General features: G+C 42.4%; 1 protein-coding gene across 3 annotated transcripts in view; it reads right to left on the bottom strand.

The window, feature by feature from the left end:
* Window positions 1-16,260, bottom strand: part of DYRK1A (dual specificity tyrosine phosphorylation regulated kinase 1A) — a 143,383-nt gene that overhangs the window by 40,896 nt on the left and 86,227 nt on the right. The window lies entirely within an intron of this gene.

Here is a 16,260-nt window from a genome sequence, read left to right as displayed (position 1 = left end):
AACCCTCCTTACATTCAACCAAACTTGCAATCACAGACTAAAGCCAAAAGGCAGGCATAAAAACCCTAGTCAGCAAACTGGAGATGCAGCATACTCATGCTTGTCTTCCTGCATAAAGCAACTATCTCCCACCCCATCACCAAACAAACTGTTCAGCAACAAGGTCCTTTTCTAAAGCCTGCTCTTCTCCAGACACACAACAGCACTGGCCCAAGAGGGACCAGCATGGACTCTTGGCCAGCTGCTGCAGTTTGAAATCTCAGTTCCACACTTACCAGCTGTGTGGCCTTACACACCTAATTTCCTGATAATGATAATATCTACTTCAACAGGCCATGGTGAAGGTTAAGCGTTTTAACACACGTAAAGTACTTAGAACAGCTCCAGTAATTAATAAATGGTCGGTATCAGCGGCAATTACTATGCTGCACAGTGAAGGATGACGGACAGTGCCCATTCTTGCAGTCTCTACCTGAATGCTGCACAGACTCTGCCAACTGGGAAAAACCAAGCCCAGCCCCCCCCAAACGTAAGTTCCCCTTCTATTCCTACCACAGTGGATAACCTGTCTTTCACCAGCCCACCAGAATCAAAGTTCTGGGAGTCTGGAAGAGTCTTCTCCTCCAGAGACCACCTCAAGCAAACAGCCACCCAACTGGCGGGTTCCACCTCCCATACAACATTCCAATATTACCTCTTCCTTTCACCTCCATTCCTCCATGCCTCACTTAGATGAACAACTGCGAGACACCATCTGCAACTTCGCATTTATTCAACAGCATGACTAGAGTAACCTTTCTAAATTGCATGTCCCAAGTCTTCTTACCCTACTTTTAACTTGATTATCGCTTGCTTTAGCATTGCTTTTATTTTCTCTTTTTAATTTATTTATTTAGTTATAGAGAGAAGGGGGGGAGGGAGGGAGGGAGAAAAACATCAATGTAAGAGAGAAACACTTACCAGTTGCCTCTTGTACGTACACCAATGGGCAACCGAGCCTGCAACCCAGGCACATGCCCTGACTGGGAATCGAACTAGTGATCTTTTTCTCTGCAAAATGACGCCCAACCCACTGGTCAGGGACTTAGCATTGATTTTAGACCCTATCTACAAACTGTCTTCAAACACACTGAAATTGCTCTTGTGAGACCTAAATAAATGCTCACATTTTTCAGTCTAAAACATTAATTAAATCTGTGTATTAAATTGTTAAGAATAACAATGGGGTAGAAATAAAAACATGTACCTTTGAAGACCTATGATATCAGGCTCCCACTTCTGACTATTTTAGAGTACCTGGTACCAAACCACCTCACTTACAATAAATCCCTGTAAAGCTGGTCAGAACACACAAAGTAACAGCTTTCTGACATTACACGACAGGCAGTACAGAACCGTGATCACTGAGAAAAGGGGACAAAACCGGGCAAGCCTCACGATCACCTGTGGTCCCTCCCTGGAGGCAATCCCAGAGTACAGAGTGGAAAGGGGGAGCCTGAGCAGACTGCAGTGACCTCACTGAGCTGAGGACATGGAGATGAGAGTTCAGGGCTTCTGGGTGAGCGGGAAGGGCCGCGCAGGCAGCAGGAAGCAAGGAGCTATGCACAGAAGGAGCTCCACAAATCTGTACCCAGAGACCCCTGTGACTCTCCGGTCAAATACAAAGCTGCACAGGAGCCAGGGGAAGGCCCATGAGGCCAGGCAAAGCACAAGCCCTAGGAAGGGAGCCGGGAGCAGAACGACCACAAGAGCTCACACAGGACGGGGAGTCAGAAAGTGTTCCAATCACCAGGGTGAGAAAACCCAGACTGACCCTATGGACGGTCAATGAGACAGGAAAAACCCACGCTCTTAACACAGGTGTCCAGCCTGTGGGCCATGTGCAGCCCTGGATGGCTATGAATGCAGCCCAACACAAAATCATAAATTTACTGAAAACACTGAGTGTTTTTTGTTGTTGTTGTTTCCATTAGTGTTTGTGTATTTAATGTTTGACCCAAGACAACTCTTTCTCCAGTGTGGTGAAGAGATCCAAAAGGTTGCACGCCCCTATGAGAAGAAGGGCTAAACCGGCCCCTCCCTAGAGGCGGCCTTCTATCCGTCCTAACACAGACCAAAACGGCAAGGGGTGAAGATGACCCACAAGTAAGTGAACAGCCTGTCAGGACAAAATTCAGCACTTCTGTGGAAGCAGGACAACAAAATCCAGATGCTTAAAAACCTAGCATTATTAATGCCCACACCCAATAAGAAATGACCAGGCACAGAAAGGAGCAGGAAAATGGGGCCACATTTAGTAGGAAAATAAACATCTATAGACCCAGAAACAATACATGAAAACTAGCAGGCAAAAAATAGGTATGTTTTAATATAAAAAGAAAACATGAACAAAATAACAGGACAGCAAATCTTAATAAACTAACTATAAAATGGAACCAAACAGAAAATTCCAGAAATGAAAAAGAACTGAACTTAGTATTTAATTAAGGGACTAGACATTAACAGATTAGATACTTTAAAAAATCAGTGAATATGAAAACAAAGCAATAAAAATTAAGCAAATTGAAAACAAGTATAAGAAATAATGGACAAAATATAAACAAAGCATCCGAAACCTAAAAAACAAATCAAGCTAACATTCCTGTTTGGATGAAGTATCAAAAGTAGGAAAAAACTAGGGAAGGAAAATTTATGAAGGAAAAAAGTTTTCCAAATTCAATGAAAAGTATCCACCCACAGATCCAAGCTCAAAGAACCGCAAGCAGGACACACAAGCACAACCCCCACAATGAGGCACTAAACCAAATTTCTGAAACCAACCACGAAGCATACAGAATGCTGTAAAAGCAGGTGGGACTGCAGACTGGTACAAGCCACTATGGAAAACAGCATGGAATTCTCTCAGAAAACTAAAAATGGAGATCCATTTTGACCCAGCAATTCCACTGCTAGGATTATATCCTAAGAACCCTGAAACACCAATCCAAAAGAACCTATGCACCCCAATGTTCATAGCAGCACAATTTGCAATAGCCAAGTACTGGAAGCAAACTAAGTGCCCATCTGTAAATGCACGGATCCAAAAACTACGGTACATTTACACAATGGAATTCTATGCCGCAGAAAGGAAGAAGGAGCTCCTACCCTTTGCAACATCATGGAGGGACCTGGAAAGCATTATGCTGAGCGAAATAAGCCAGGCAGTAAAAGACAAATACCGTATGATCTCACCTTTAACAGGAAGCTAAACAACAAAACAAACAAGCAAGCAAAATATAATCAGAGACACTGAAATAGAGAACACGGGGACAGGGACCAGAGGGGAGAGAGGAGGGAATTTCAGGGGAAAAGGGGGAGGATTCACAGGAACAAGTATAAAGGACACATGGACAAAAAACTAAGGGTGGTGGAAATGGGAGGGAGGTGGGGAGCACTGGGGGGGTGGGGCTGGGATGGGAGTAAAAGACAGAAAACTGTACTTGAACAACAAATAAATAAATTTTAAAAAAGAATGTTGTAAAAGCAGCAAGAGGGGGAAAAATACCCACTGACATACAGGAGAACCCCTGACTTCTCATCAGAAACCACACAAAGACACACAAAATAAAGGAACATCTTTAAAATGATAGAAGAAAAATACTTTTAATACAAATTCTATATCCAGTGAATACATCCTTCAAAACTGAAGGCAAGCCCTGGCCAGCGTGGCTCAGTTCGTTGGAGCATCATCCTGTAGTTGAAACGTTGTGAGTTCAATTCCCCAGTCAGGGCACATGCCTAGGTTGAGGGTTCGGGTCCCTTGACAGGCATATATGATTCCAGGTCCAGGCATGAACAGAAGGCAACAAGTCAATGCTTGATTCTCTTTTGCATCAATGTTTCTCTTTCACTGATGTTTCTCTCCCTTCCTTTCTCTCTAAAAAGAAATTTTCTTAAATGCCCTTAGGTAAGAATTTTTTAAAAAATTTTAAAGGCAAAACACTGTCAAGACAAATGAAAGTGCAAAAATTTGTCAACAGCATTCTTGTACTAAAAAAGTTACAGTTCACAGTGGAGAATGAGTCAAGATAAAAACTGATATCTTCACAAAGAATTAAAAACCACCAGAAACGGTAAATATGTACATGAATAGTAAAGACATCTCTCTTACCAACTTTTAAAAAAATAATTGTTTAAAGCAAAAATAACAATGTAATTATGGAGTTCATAACATATGCAAAAGTAAAACATGTGACAAACTTAGCATTAGGGGCCCAGGAGAGACAGATAGACAGACAGACAGACAAAGTACACTAATGAGCCACTAGGGGAGACAACATGGAATACTAACTGCAGTTAAGAACTAAAAATAACAGTCCTGATACTTTGAGACTAGTATACATAAGCATTCATTTTATTCACACTATGTTTGAGGTACTATACTATCTCCAGTAACCACGTTATAGAAAACTTACTTAACCTACTGTAAGTGGGGCCTTTACCCTTTCGTTATAAAGAACAAACACCAAACTCTTAGCACTGAAATAAGAGATCAAGAACTTACTTTTAGTCATAGCATCTGGAACAGAAAAATGACTAAAACAGTCACCCAAGATGTAACTACTAAATTCCATAAATTATATTGTACACAGTATAATGTGTAATATGCATAAAATTATTCTTTCCCCCAATATTCTAAAATTATAAACTATTTTAATTAGTAAAAATAAGTAAAGCAGATAATACCACCTAATATTTTAATACGTATCAGTAGTCATGAAAACTCCACATGGGAAAAACAGTATCTTTTTTACAGTCCATAATAAAAAATGTTTAACCAGTAGCAAACTCATTTAAATAAAAAATTTCCCCATTCAGTAGGAAACCAGTACCAAGAAGAACCACCCGCCCTCCAGCTCTGTGTCCTCCTGAGTCCTGGGCACACAGGACAGGCTACCTCAGGGACTGCTGCGTGTCTGACTGAGTGAGCGGTACGTAAGGGGTGTGGACATTCATGCGAATCTACCACTTGTAAAATGACCCTATCATTCACAGGTTTAGAAATACCAACACGAAAATGAAAGATTGTTTATTTATTTACTTTTAGAGAGAGGGAAAGGGAGAAAGAGAAGGAGAGAAACGCCAATCGGTTGCCTCTCGCACATGCCCTAGCTGGGGACTGAACTGGCAGCCTAGGCATGTGCCCTGACCCGGAATTGGGCTGGAGACCCTCTGCTTTGCGGAATGACACCCAGCAAACTGAGTCACACTAGTCAGGACCAAAATGGAAGCTTATTAATATGTTACAGTAAGTTAAACATACAAGGCAATAAATTTTAGGTATGATGAACTGACAGCTGATTTTAAATGTGAGAAAACTTTTGAAATCAAAACTGGAAACTAATGCTTTACTAGGAAATTACAGTGTATGCTAAAGAAATCAATGTATTTAGCACAGCAACTGAAATAGTTATTTATACAAAATGCTCATGAATATGCTTTTGAGGCAAATAAATTTGAGGCAAAAATGACTTGTTTATCTTCAATAACTATAGCTGCATGATCCTTGCTGGCTTACAAGTACTTAAATTTTCCTATTCTCTAACCTGCCTGCCACACCTGAGTCCTTTGAGGGAACAAAATAAAAACTCATTTCTGGTAGAAGTTTAACTTTAGATGCTAGCTCACATCCCTGCAGAGGGGCAGAAAAAGATGCCTTTCGGATTAGCAGATTCTCCTAACAGCACCAGAGAAGAACAAGTAAGACTGCTGAAGCAGCCTTTTCAGACACTATCAGTGTCTTATTACAGAAACAGTGCTACACATGAACACAGGGCCTATGTTACATGAATTTCTTTCCAACAGAGTATTAGAACATCATTATTCATGGAAAAGGTAACTAATCGGGCTAAAGACCAAGTCCCTTCAAAAAAAAAAAAACTACTACCAGTAGGAGAATGAAAGTATTGTCAGGAATCTAAAACATCTCCACAGAACAGTGATGGTTGCTCCACTCGGCATCCAGGTTAATCCTAAAGAAAATGAGCAAATAATTGGGGGTCCTGACTAAACTGCTTGTACAGGGGTGGGCAAAAGCAGGTTTACAGCTGCACTGTGACAGTTTTGAGTTCATAAAGCCACTGTAATACTCAGAAGCTGCATATCTTTTTCCATGTGAACAACCGTAAACCTACTTTTGCCCACCTTGTATAAATGTATAAGTGCTAACTACGTCTTCATTCACTCTCACTGTAGCTATTCAGCCTTCAGTGTTTAATTTTCACAGACACAACGATTTCAAAAGTTTTATAACAATGATGCAAGTCATTCAAACTAACATATTAGTTATAACCAATAAACCAATTTTTTTCAAGCTAAGAAATTCTTATTCAGATTAGATGGTAAACCAGATCCTCAGATCTAGTATATTTTCAACAAGAAAAATAATGCCAGTGACCATACAGCTCAAGGCCATGAGACAGTCTTGATTTCAAAGCTGCCCCTCATACAAGTACCCATCAGATGATGCATCCTTGCTGATGGCTGAGCAAACACAATTGGCTGGGACAGAAAGTAGCAGTGGTCGACAGCACATGAAACAAGGTCAAGTCCAACCTAACTGGATGTAACATGACACTCAGTGAATGCTACTTCCTATATGCAGGCAGAAGTTGGGGTCTTCGTTCACTACCTCCCAGGTCAGAGTTATCTGTGGGGCAGCTGAGGGCAGCACTGGGACAATCTAGACAGCAAAGCTCTAAGTCTCAAGTCTCTCATAATCGCACTCGTGAAAGCCCCAGGGCCTGGGCCCTGCTTCCTGCATCTTCAGATTCCTCCATAACACGTAAATTTCACATTTTCAGTTACAAGACAGGTAAAAAGAGAAAAACATTTCGAAAGTTCAGTTTGCTATATAGAAATACACTGAATGAGGATTTACGACCTCCTCTTCCTTGCCTTAGCACCAGAATAAATGCAGGGACAAACAAGTCAGGGTCCTCATACATGAAATGAGGTAATTCGTCCTCTTGTCCAATCATGTAAGACCAAAGTATTCCTTCCTTTCTAAAGCGCCAGAGACCTGAACAGTTACACAAATTGTAGCCAGACAGAAGGGAAGGTTGTGCTCCCAAGTCTCTGTTTAGAGATTAGAAGGCACATTTTAATAAATAGTGGTTGGATTCTAGCTTGGTTCCTTTTTTAAAAAAATACCTACAAAACCCAGTAAACTACTACCTAACAGTTTTATTTTTTAAAAAATTAATTGCTTTTTTTTTTTTTATTATTTTAAATTTTTAAGAGAGCGGGGAAGGGAATGAGAAAGGGAGAGAGAAACATTGATCAGATGCCTCTCGCACATGCCCTGACCTGGGATGGAACACGCAACCCAGGCACATGCCCTGACCGGGAATAAAACCTCTGACCTTTTACTCTGCAGGACGAAACCCAAGCAAGTGAGCCACCCAGCCAGGGCTACCAAAAATTTTTTAAAGTTATACATACACACACACACATAATGTATGTATATGTGCATATATAAAAAACCTAAATTACCCAAAGATGCCCCCCCCCCCCTCCCAGCTGTGTTCCAGGGTCAATCTCAGATCTCCTGACCNATGGAACACGCAACCCAGGCACATGCCCTGACCGGGAATAAAACCTCTGACCTTTTACTCTGCAGGACGAAACCCAAGCAAGTGAGCCACCCAGCCAGGGCTACCAAAAATTTTTTAAAGTTATACATACACACACACACATAATGTATGTATATGTGCATATATAAAAAACCTGAATTACCCAAAGATGCCCCCCCCCCCCAGCTGTGTTCCAGGGTCAATCTCAGATCTCCTGACCATGACTTTGCCAGGGCCTACAGGCACACTAAAGGTGAACTTCCAGAAACCTGAAAGTACAAAAAGAAGAGAAATTACATGCTACAACACATCTAAAGGCTCAAGTATTATGAACCCATTAAAAAGCTGAACTTCACCTGCTTGGCTGCCATCACCTTGAGAGTAAAAGGATCAAAACAGAGAGAGGCAGCTAGGAACACAACAGAGACAGAAACATCACCTAGCACAGGCTGCCATCGCCATCAGCTATGCAAGACCGCGCCAGCTTAAGAAGCATCTGAAGACTCTACTAATCTCGGGCACATAAAGTTTCTCTGGAAAGAAAGCTGCCTCGAGCCTTCCCTGATCTTTACCTCTGCCTTCTCCCAAAGCAGCACAGCCACAGCAGCCAGGAGGGGAAAAACCACCACTTTTAAAAACCTTCGTCCCTCCACCCCAGGCAGAAAAGAGGAGAACCTTACACACACTCCTCACTCATTTTTAGTTCTAGCTAGACAGCTGTTAAACACAGATATTTTTAAATCCAGTTAAGTACTTGGGTACCTATATTAAATTGCAGCGTAACTCTTAAAATTATCCAGTGAGGCAATCATTTGGCTTTGTGATTCCAATTAAAACACTGTATATTTATGGGGATTTTCCATTACAGAATGCCCAAAAGGCAAGACATTCATCTGACCAGACACTTTAAAAGTGAAGCATTAAGCAAATTTTTAACTGTTCAGGAGAGGTTATAAAATTTAATAATATAAAAACAGTGACCCTTCATTAAAACTATATTTATACACTTTTATGTACAATATGCAAATATGTATATGTACAATAGCAAATAAATACACCATTGTGGAGCTCATAATTAGTTTTACCTCTTCTATATCTACTGTGCAAAAGCGGTTACAATTTGCACCTCAGTTCTCTATCAAATGAAAATAGTCTGGCCCTAGCAGGATGGCTCTGCTGGTTGGAGTACTGTCCCATACACATACATCAAGGTTGCAGGTTCAACCCTGGCCAGGGCACAAACCTTCATTGTGAGTTGAATCTCCAGTTGGGGCACTACGGGAGGAAACGGATTGATTTTTCCCACACTGAAGTTTCTACCCCCTCAAAGGCTGGGCCTCAAAGAAACAGGGGAGCCCTGACTGGTGTGGCACCATGGGCTGAGCACTGGCCTGTGAGCCAAAATGTTGCCAGTTCAATTCCCAGTCAGGGCACGTGGCTGGGCTGCAGGCCAGGTCTCCAGCTGGGGGTACACAAGAGGCAACCATCTGATGTATCTCTCCCACATCCATGTTTCTTTCCCTCTCTTTCCCCCCCTCCTTCCCCCTCTCTGAAAACAAATAAATAAAATCTTTTCTTTAAAAAAGAGCGGAAAAGTGCATACAACACGTAAGAAATGCCTCCATGAGACAAGAGACTGTTGAATCCCTGTCAAGGAGTGAAGGTAAACTGAACTAATAAGGAGAGGGGCGGGGGGTTAGGAAACCCACCTGCCTGAGCATGTCCTTCCCCAGCACAAGCCACTCAAACTCGGGTGCAAACAGGCCAGTAAGTGGCTGTGGCTGGAAGAGAAGGGAATTTAAAAAGGAAGCTAGGAAAAATGAGAAAACTTCACATCATTTGACAGAGCATCTCAAAAAAAGGAAAAGCCAGTTTTCTAATACTCATGAATTTTAAAAAGCTCATGAAACTATCCTGTGGAACAAGACGAGACTAGAAGTGTGCACAACCCGGCCCCGAGCTCCACCTAGGGTGGCACCCTGTGACTCCCCCGACCTGCCCCAAGGCTCCAGTCCCACCCCACCCCTCCCCCTCCCGGCTGTTTGTTACCCGTCCTCTCTGAGCTGCCTCAAACATTACAGCCTCACTGATCAACTCAACCCCCATTCCTCAAATGTCACCTCAAGTTTGACTGGACAATAGAACATAGAGGAGCAGGCTAAGGACAGAAAGGCAGGCTGCACCCAAGAGACTTACTGCCAGGCTAAGGAATTTGGACTCTAAAACAGATAAGAGGGTGTCTGAAAAGCTGTGCCAGGAGTGACACGACTCCAGCTGTGTTTTTAGTTACAGCAGTGAACACTCCGGATTGTCTGGATTCAATTTCGCACTGACTATCTAGCTACTGTGTGACTTTGGGTAATTAAATCCATGTCCCCACTGGCAGAACTGGTTATTTACAATATATGAACCTCAAGATTATTATAAAAATTAAAGAGTTAATGTCTAAATACTATCTAGCACATGGTAAGTGCTCAGTAAATGTCCTATTACTTAAGTTTATCATAATAGAACTGATGTATAAAACAGATTGAGGCCCTGGCTGGTGTAGCTCAGTGGATTGAGCGCGTGCCTGAGAACCAAAGGATGGCGGTTCGATTCCCAGTCAGGGCACATGCCTAGGTTGCAGGCCAGTTCCCAGTAGGGGACGAAGGCAAGGCAACCATACAGTGATACTTCTCTCCCTCTCTTCTTCCCTTCCCCTCTAAAGATAAATAAACAAAATCTTTAAAAAAAAATGAACTGGGAAAGGGGAAACTACAAGCACAGATTAATTAGGGGCTTTTATTTCAGCAGTCCAAGTGAAAGATTAAGAGAGCCTTTCGGAGGTTAATGTTGAGAACGGAAAGAAAGGAGTCATAGGAACACACACTGAGAACTGAAAGGACTGGAAAACTTGTTTAAATACAGAAGGTGAGTCTGATTCAAAAATGACTCAAAAGCCTGGAGCCTAGGTGGCTTAGAAAACTAGTGGTGATGATTAGAAATTCAGAAAAGGGCACTCAGTTGAATGATGACATCTCCTTTAGTACATTGTGATTTAAACTTAAAAGATTACCTGTGAGTATAGCTCAGAAGTTTTCATTTTATCAAGCACATGTGGCAGTTAACATTTTATTGAATATATAAAGGAAAAAGGTACAAAAATAATAAAAGGGAAAAAGGGTGTGGCAGAGAAAAAAACCTGCCCAGGGAACAGAAGCCCTGGGTTCTGGTCCCCACTGAGAAGTGAACCACAGGACATTGGAGAAAGCATGCCACCTGTCCAGATAAGCCTGCCCGTCACAGAGGAAGGGAGGGTGGGAGTGCCACTACGCATCTGGGGCCTCCTCAAGTCACATACGACCAGTCTCCTGTCTCCAAATCACTGGTTTGGAGAGCCTTTATTTTTTTGACAAGTATAACCAAACTGTGCTCTGCATGCTTGAGCAGGGAAAAAAGTTTACCACACCCAAATAACCATCTCCAATCACTTTAAGCTTTGACATTATCCCCTTTTTTTTTGAAAATCTAACTGGGTTTATTAAGTGGTTCATGAATAGGACAGCATGCCATCCCCCACCCAGAAGGGTGGGCGCTCGCTCCCTGACACCCTGTCAGCCTGACAATACCACAATCGGGATGACAAGGCAGCCCCAAAGGCAAGAGGACTGCGCATCTCTCCACAAGACCAGCACTGCATCTCTCTATACAAGAGGCACTTGTCTCAATATGCTCAAAAGCCTGTCACCTTCGACCCCAGTGCCTCTGTCAGCAACCAATTTCCCTGAAAGTCCTCTAGGTTTTCACGAGCACATAATCTCCCAGCGGTTTCAAACACAACCCTTTCGAATCCCTGTATGATACTATAACTGGATACTTCATCCTGGGTAATAACATTACAAAAAATGTTACCATTGGAACAACTGGTATTTTCCATTAACACTATGGGTATATTCACAATTACTTAAAAAAGAGAAAACAATCTTTAAAAGTTTTATTTACAACACCAATACCTGAAAACATGAAGTCATAACTTCAAAATCTATCAAACTTCTCTGCCTCACTTTGTACAGATTCATTACATCAAGTGACCTCCATAAGCCTCCCCAACTACTATTGTAAGAGGTGTCTCCGTGCCTACGTACCACCCTCAAACAGAACTTATTCAGAGTAAAGCAATGGACAGCACATCCCATAACATGAGACACCACCTGAGACTGTTTAGGGACTCAAACTTGTATGCAAGGACTGAGGGGTCATTTGGGGAGACAACCTCACTGTATGCTGACATGTACAATACATAATTTAATAAAATTCCAAATACAACCATAAGGCTAAAAATCATACTCAGGTATTCTTAACATAGAAAATACTTATTTTTCTAGTTGAAGGACACCAGAATATGGATACATAACACTCCTCCCTACTTCTCACCTAAAAAGATATTTTACTTTTCCTTCTTAAAAAAAAAAAAGTGTTTAATTGGGTTTAAGGGCCATGTAACATCCCGTTAGTCTCAGGTGTGCCACGTGACACTTTGGCCACTCTCTGCTCTGTCACTCGAGATCATCGCTGTGCTCTGGACCCTGCCCTGGCCCACAGGGCAGCCGGAAGTCAGAGGAGATTACTGAGAGCAAGAAATGCAGTCAGCTGGGACTAGATGTGCTATGCATGTAACACAAAATTTCAAGAATTTGGTGCCCCAACAAGTAAAATAGCTCATTAATAATTTTTAATTTTGAAATAATATATTTTGGAAATACTGGAAAATAAAATATATTACTAAAATTATGTAACTTTCTCTTTCCTGGTTTTTTTAAACTGAATCCTAGAAACTCTAAGTACAAAAGTGGCTTATATTTCTATTGAATCGTGCTATACTAAAGACAGTTCTTAGCACTAAGGACATAAATGTGAAGCTATTGGGCAGAGTCTCTTGCCACCTGGAGTTCACATTTTATTGCCAGGGGTGGTAGGAACCCTAAGACAGTAAACAAGTAACCTCAGTAAGATCAGAGAATTAGTGTTCTGAAGAAAACAAGACAGAGAAAAGAAAGTGGGAAAAGGGAAAAGCGCAGCAGCTGTCTCACTCTTCCCACTGCAACAGAGAAGGCGGCCAGGTTTCCTCTCAAGCACAAACGCACACAGACCGGCAGCGCTGTCCGGAACAGGCGCTGGTAAGAGCCCAAGGCTACCGGAACCTCGGCGGGAAAGCACAGCACGCTGTATTAGCGGTGTCGGCCCAGGGCTGCAGAGTGGGTAGGAGCGCCAAGGGTGGCCCTGTTCCTTAGGGCATCTCCCTGCCCACCCACTCGTGCCAGAAACCTGAGTCTTGTCCACTCTTTCACTTCCCCTTACACACACACAAACACACACCCCGCCCCCCCCCCCCGCAACTACATTCTCTGCCTTTGGCCTCAGGAATGTTTCCTAAATCCACCTGTTTATTTCCTTACTCTGTCAAGATCTTAATTCAGGAGACAGTGGTGAGGAGGAATTCTGTAGTAACTGCTCCTTATCCAGTCTCTGTGCCTTCGGTTAATTCTCCCCAAATTAACTCCCTTCAAAATGTAAGTTTCAGAATCACCAACACTCTAAAACATGAAGGGCTTCTCCAGTTTCAATGTTCACCCCTCTCTCTTACCTTACCACACACCATCCTCTCTCCTGCTCCCCGAACAACACATCCTTCCGCTCACACACAGCAGGACTGTTCCATCTAGAATCCCGCCCCTACGCTTCTCTGCACCTAGGAATCTTGAACTCGGCCTTCAAGACCCAGATCTACTGTTGCCTTCTCCAGGAAAGCTCCCCAGAATCTCAGGAGTGAACTGCTGCCCCCCACCCGCCCCATGAGGCGACTCCTCAGGAACAGCTTAGTCTCACTCATCTCTTCTACGCCAGCATACAGGCACGTTAGTAAGGTAAATATTACTGCGGTAAATATTTATTCAATGAGTGAGCGGATGAACAGGTATCGGACATCAAGTTCCCCACCTCAGTTTACAGAGGGGCAGCTGCAATCCAGAAAGTTTAAATCACTTGTCCAAAAAGGTTAGTGGCAAAATCAAGACTGAGACACTTTCCTATGACACAGCACAACATGGGATTGTCCTGGTAAAAACGTCCTACAGTAGGTTCACTTGTCATCTTTCAGTCACTTGGTATCTCTCCCAGTTTGGGGGAACTGTAGATGACAAAAAAAGCCGTGTCCCTACTATAAAAGCCAAACTAACAAAAAAGTCACTCTTCCTCACTAATTGAGAACTAGGGGTTTGCTAGAGACTGAAATTTGGAACAAACACTCATGCTCCGAGGTCAGAATCCTGCTGGCGCAGGGACAGCGCGAGCACACCCACTGTGGGTCCCGTGAAGCTCGTGCAGCAACCCACTGCCATATGCCAGGAGTGGCGTGCTCCCCAGACTTTGCCCAAGGCTCGACCCTGGCTGTATTCTATGCTGCCTGCCACTCTGGTTCCTACTTCGTTTTTCTACCCTAATCTTCAGCTTTCCCATCAATTCTGTGGGCTAACATACAGCCTTCCATTAAATTCACTGTCTGCCCAAGTTAGCCAAGGATGAGTTTCTGTTGTCTGTATGCATACCAAAACTTCGTCACACATAAACAAACAATGAGTGACCAGCCCCTCCCCCCAGAAAACAAGATCATGAGGGATGGGAATAATTTTGTAGAAACATGGGGAAATGGGAACAGAATAAAAGACACAATTAATTATGCAGGATACATCAATGGCTGATGGGTGTTTAGGGTGGCCACACTGACCACATGATCGAGACTGCTCACCAATAACCAAGGGTGCTTTCTCTTTCCTGCCCGAGGCAACGAGCCATTTCCCAGGCTGCCTGGCAACCAGCACAGCCACAGACTAGGACCCGGCCAAGAGAGTACCAACGGAAGTGGTCAGTGCTGTGTGTGTGGTGCTAGCAGGCCCGACCCATGAAAATCTCCCATGTGTAAACCTCCACGCTCTCTACCAATCCAATGACTGAATGCCAAAACCAGGGTGACCTTCAGACACCATATGTTTGTCAACTATGAGAAGTGTCCACAGTGTGGCCCCTGGGCAAGTAAGTGGAGAGGGCAGAGCAGTCACCCCCTGGTCTGACATTCACTGGGCTATTACATGAGCAAGGACATAAACTCTGGATTTAAACCACTGAAATGTTGGGTACGCATATTGTATCAGTTAGCCTACCTTAATGAATACAGAAATTAATACCCACCTGAAACAGCTGGTAAACACTTACAAGAAATGTTATTTCCCAGTCTGAAAATACTGATCAGATGTATGCCGCTTACCATCAGTAAGGATTTGGACTAATACAAAATTAGCTCCCAAACTTTAAGTGTGTTTGTCGTTTTGAAAAGATGAACTTTTTCTTAGAGAACTGATACATAAGAGTAGAGGCAGGAGTAAGAAAACTGATATGAATTATCAAATGAAATAATCCTTATTTTATATATATTTCCATCAGTTCAATATATGAATTCAGAGAAGTCAGCATACAAACTTTCTTCCAAAATAAATCATGACCTAGACTAGAAGCACGTTAAACTTGGTTACTATCCTACCAATTTTCATTATAAAAATTGCTACCTACTAAATATTTAGCTCATGTGGGAAGCTTTCATAAATACAGATGACATACACCTGAAACTAATACAAAATATTTGACATAAACTGTCACTGAATAATAAAATTTAAAAAATTAGAATGATAAAGCCAAAAAATACAGATGACATCCCAATTTCTACAGATTTAAACTCAAATATATTAAGTCTGGAAATGGGGGACAGACATCAGTATTTTTCAAAGATTTCCGAGGTGATAGGATTATAGGGGTCCCTCCACTAAAACAAGAATTTGATTAAAAACTTTAAGACTCAAAATAGCTGTTATATAGCACAAAGTACTTTAGTAAGTGGCATGAAAGTGTGATTTTAAAAATGTACAGTATTAGCTCATCAACTGACAGGGAGGCTTCTACTAAAATCCTTTCAAAACTGTTTCACGTCACTATTGTGTGAAACAAACACTCAGCAGCTGGTCAACCCCTATTAGCATTGTGAGGAACCACGTCAAACGAGGGGGGTCACAATGTGAAGATACAGGATCAGAAATACAGATTTTAAAAAGTATGGCTAGAAAAGAATATTTAGACAAAGGGAAAAGTCCAACTCTTAACGACTCTAACTCTTCCTAACACTTCTGAAGAAGGGGTCTAAACAGAAACCACTTTCACTGTCTAATTTACACAGGTACACATTTTATTGTGCTTGACTTTCCTGGGTGCCATAAATGTCATGTTTTTTGACGATACCTCCTTTACTGAGGTGGTCTGGAACCGAATCTACAGTTAACTCCAGAGGTATACCTGTATATGCCCTTACAATCGTTTTAATGCACACTTAAACAACCACTATACACAATTTACATTTACTAGAAAACACCAACAATAACACTCCTTTGAAAGCACACTAGGTTTCCCACCTGGAAGCGAAGACGCTCACTCACCTCTACCTTCTGACTCACCACGGTGACCCAACACTAGAGGACAGGAACTACCCAGCTCCAACAACCCGTCACCTCTGCTGCCACTGCAGGCAAGCTGTCTTGTCTAGCTCTGAAGCTGAGCCATACAC

Source organism: Sturnira hondurensis, unplaced genomic scaffold, assembly GCF_014824575.4.
Source record: "Sturnira hondurensis isolate 20B ecotype Veracruz unplaced genomic scaffold, ASM1482457v3 Scaffold0002640, whole genome shotgun sequence".
NCBI classification, from domain to species: Eukaryota; Metazoa; Chordata; class Mammalia; order Chiroptera; family Phyllostomidae; genus Sturnira; species Sturnira hondurensis.
This window is presented reverse-complemented; position numbering and strand designations above follow the sequence as displayed.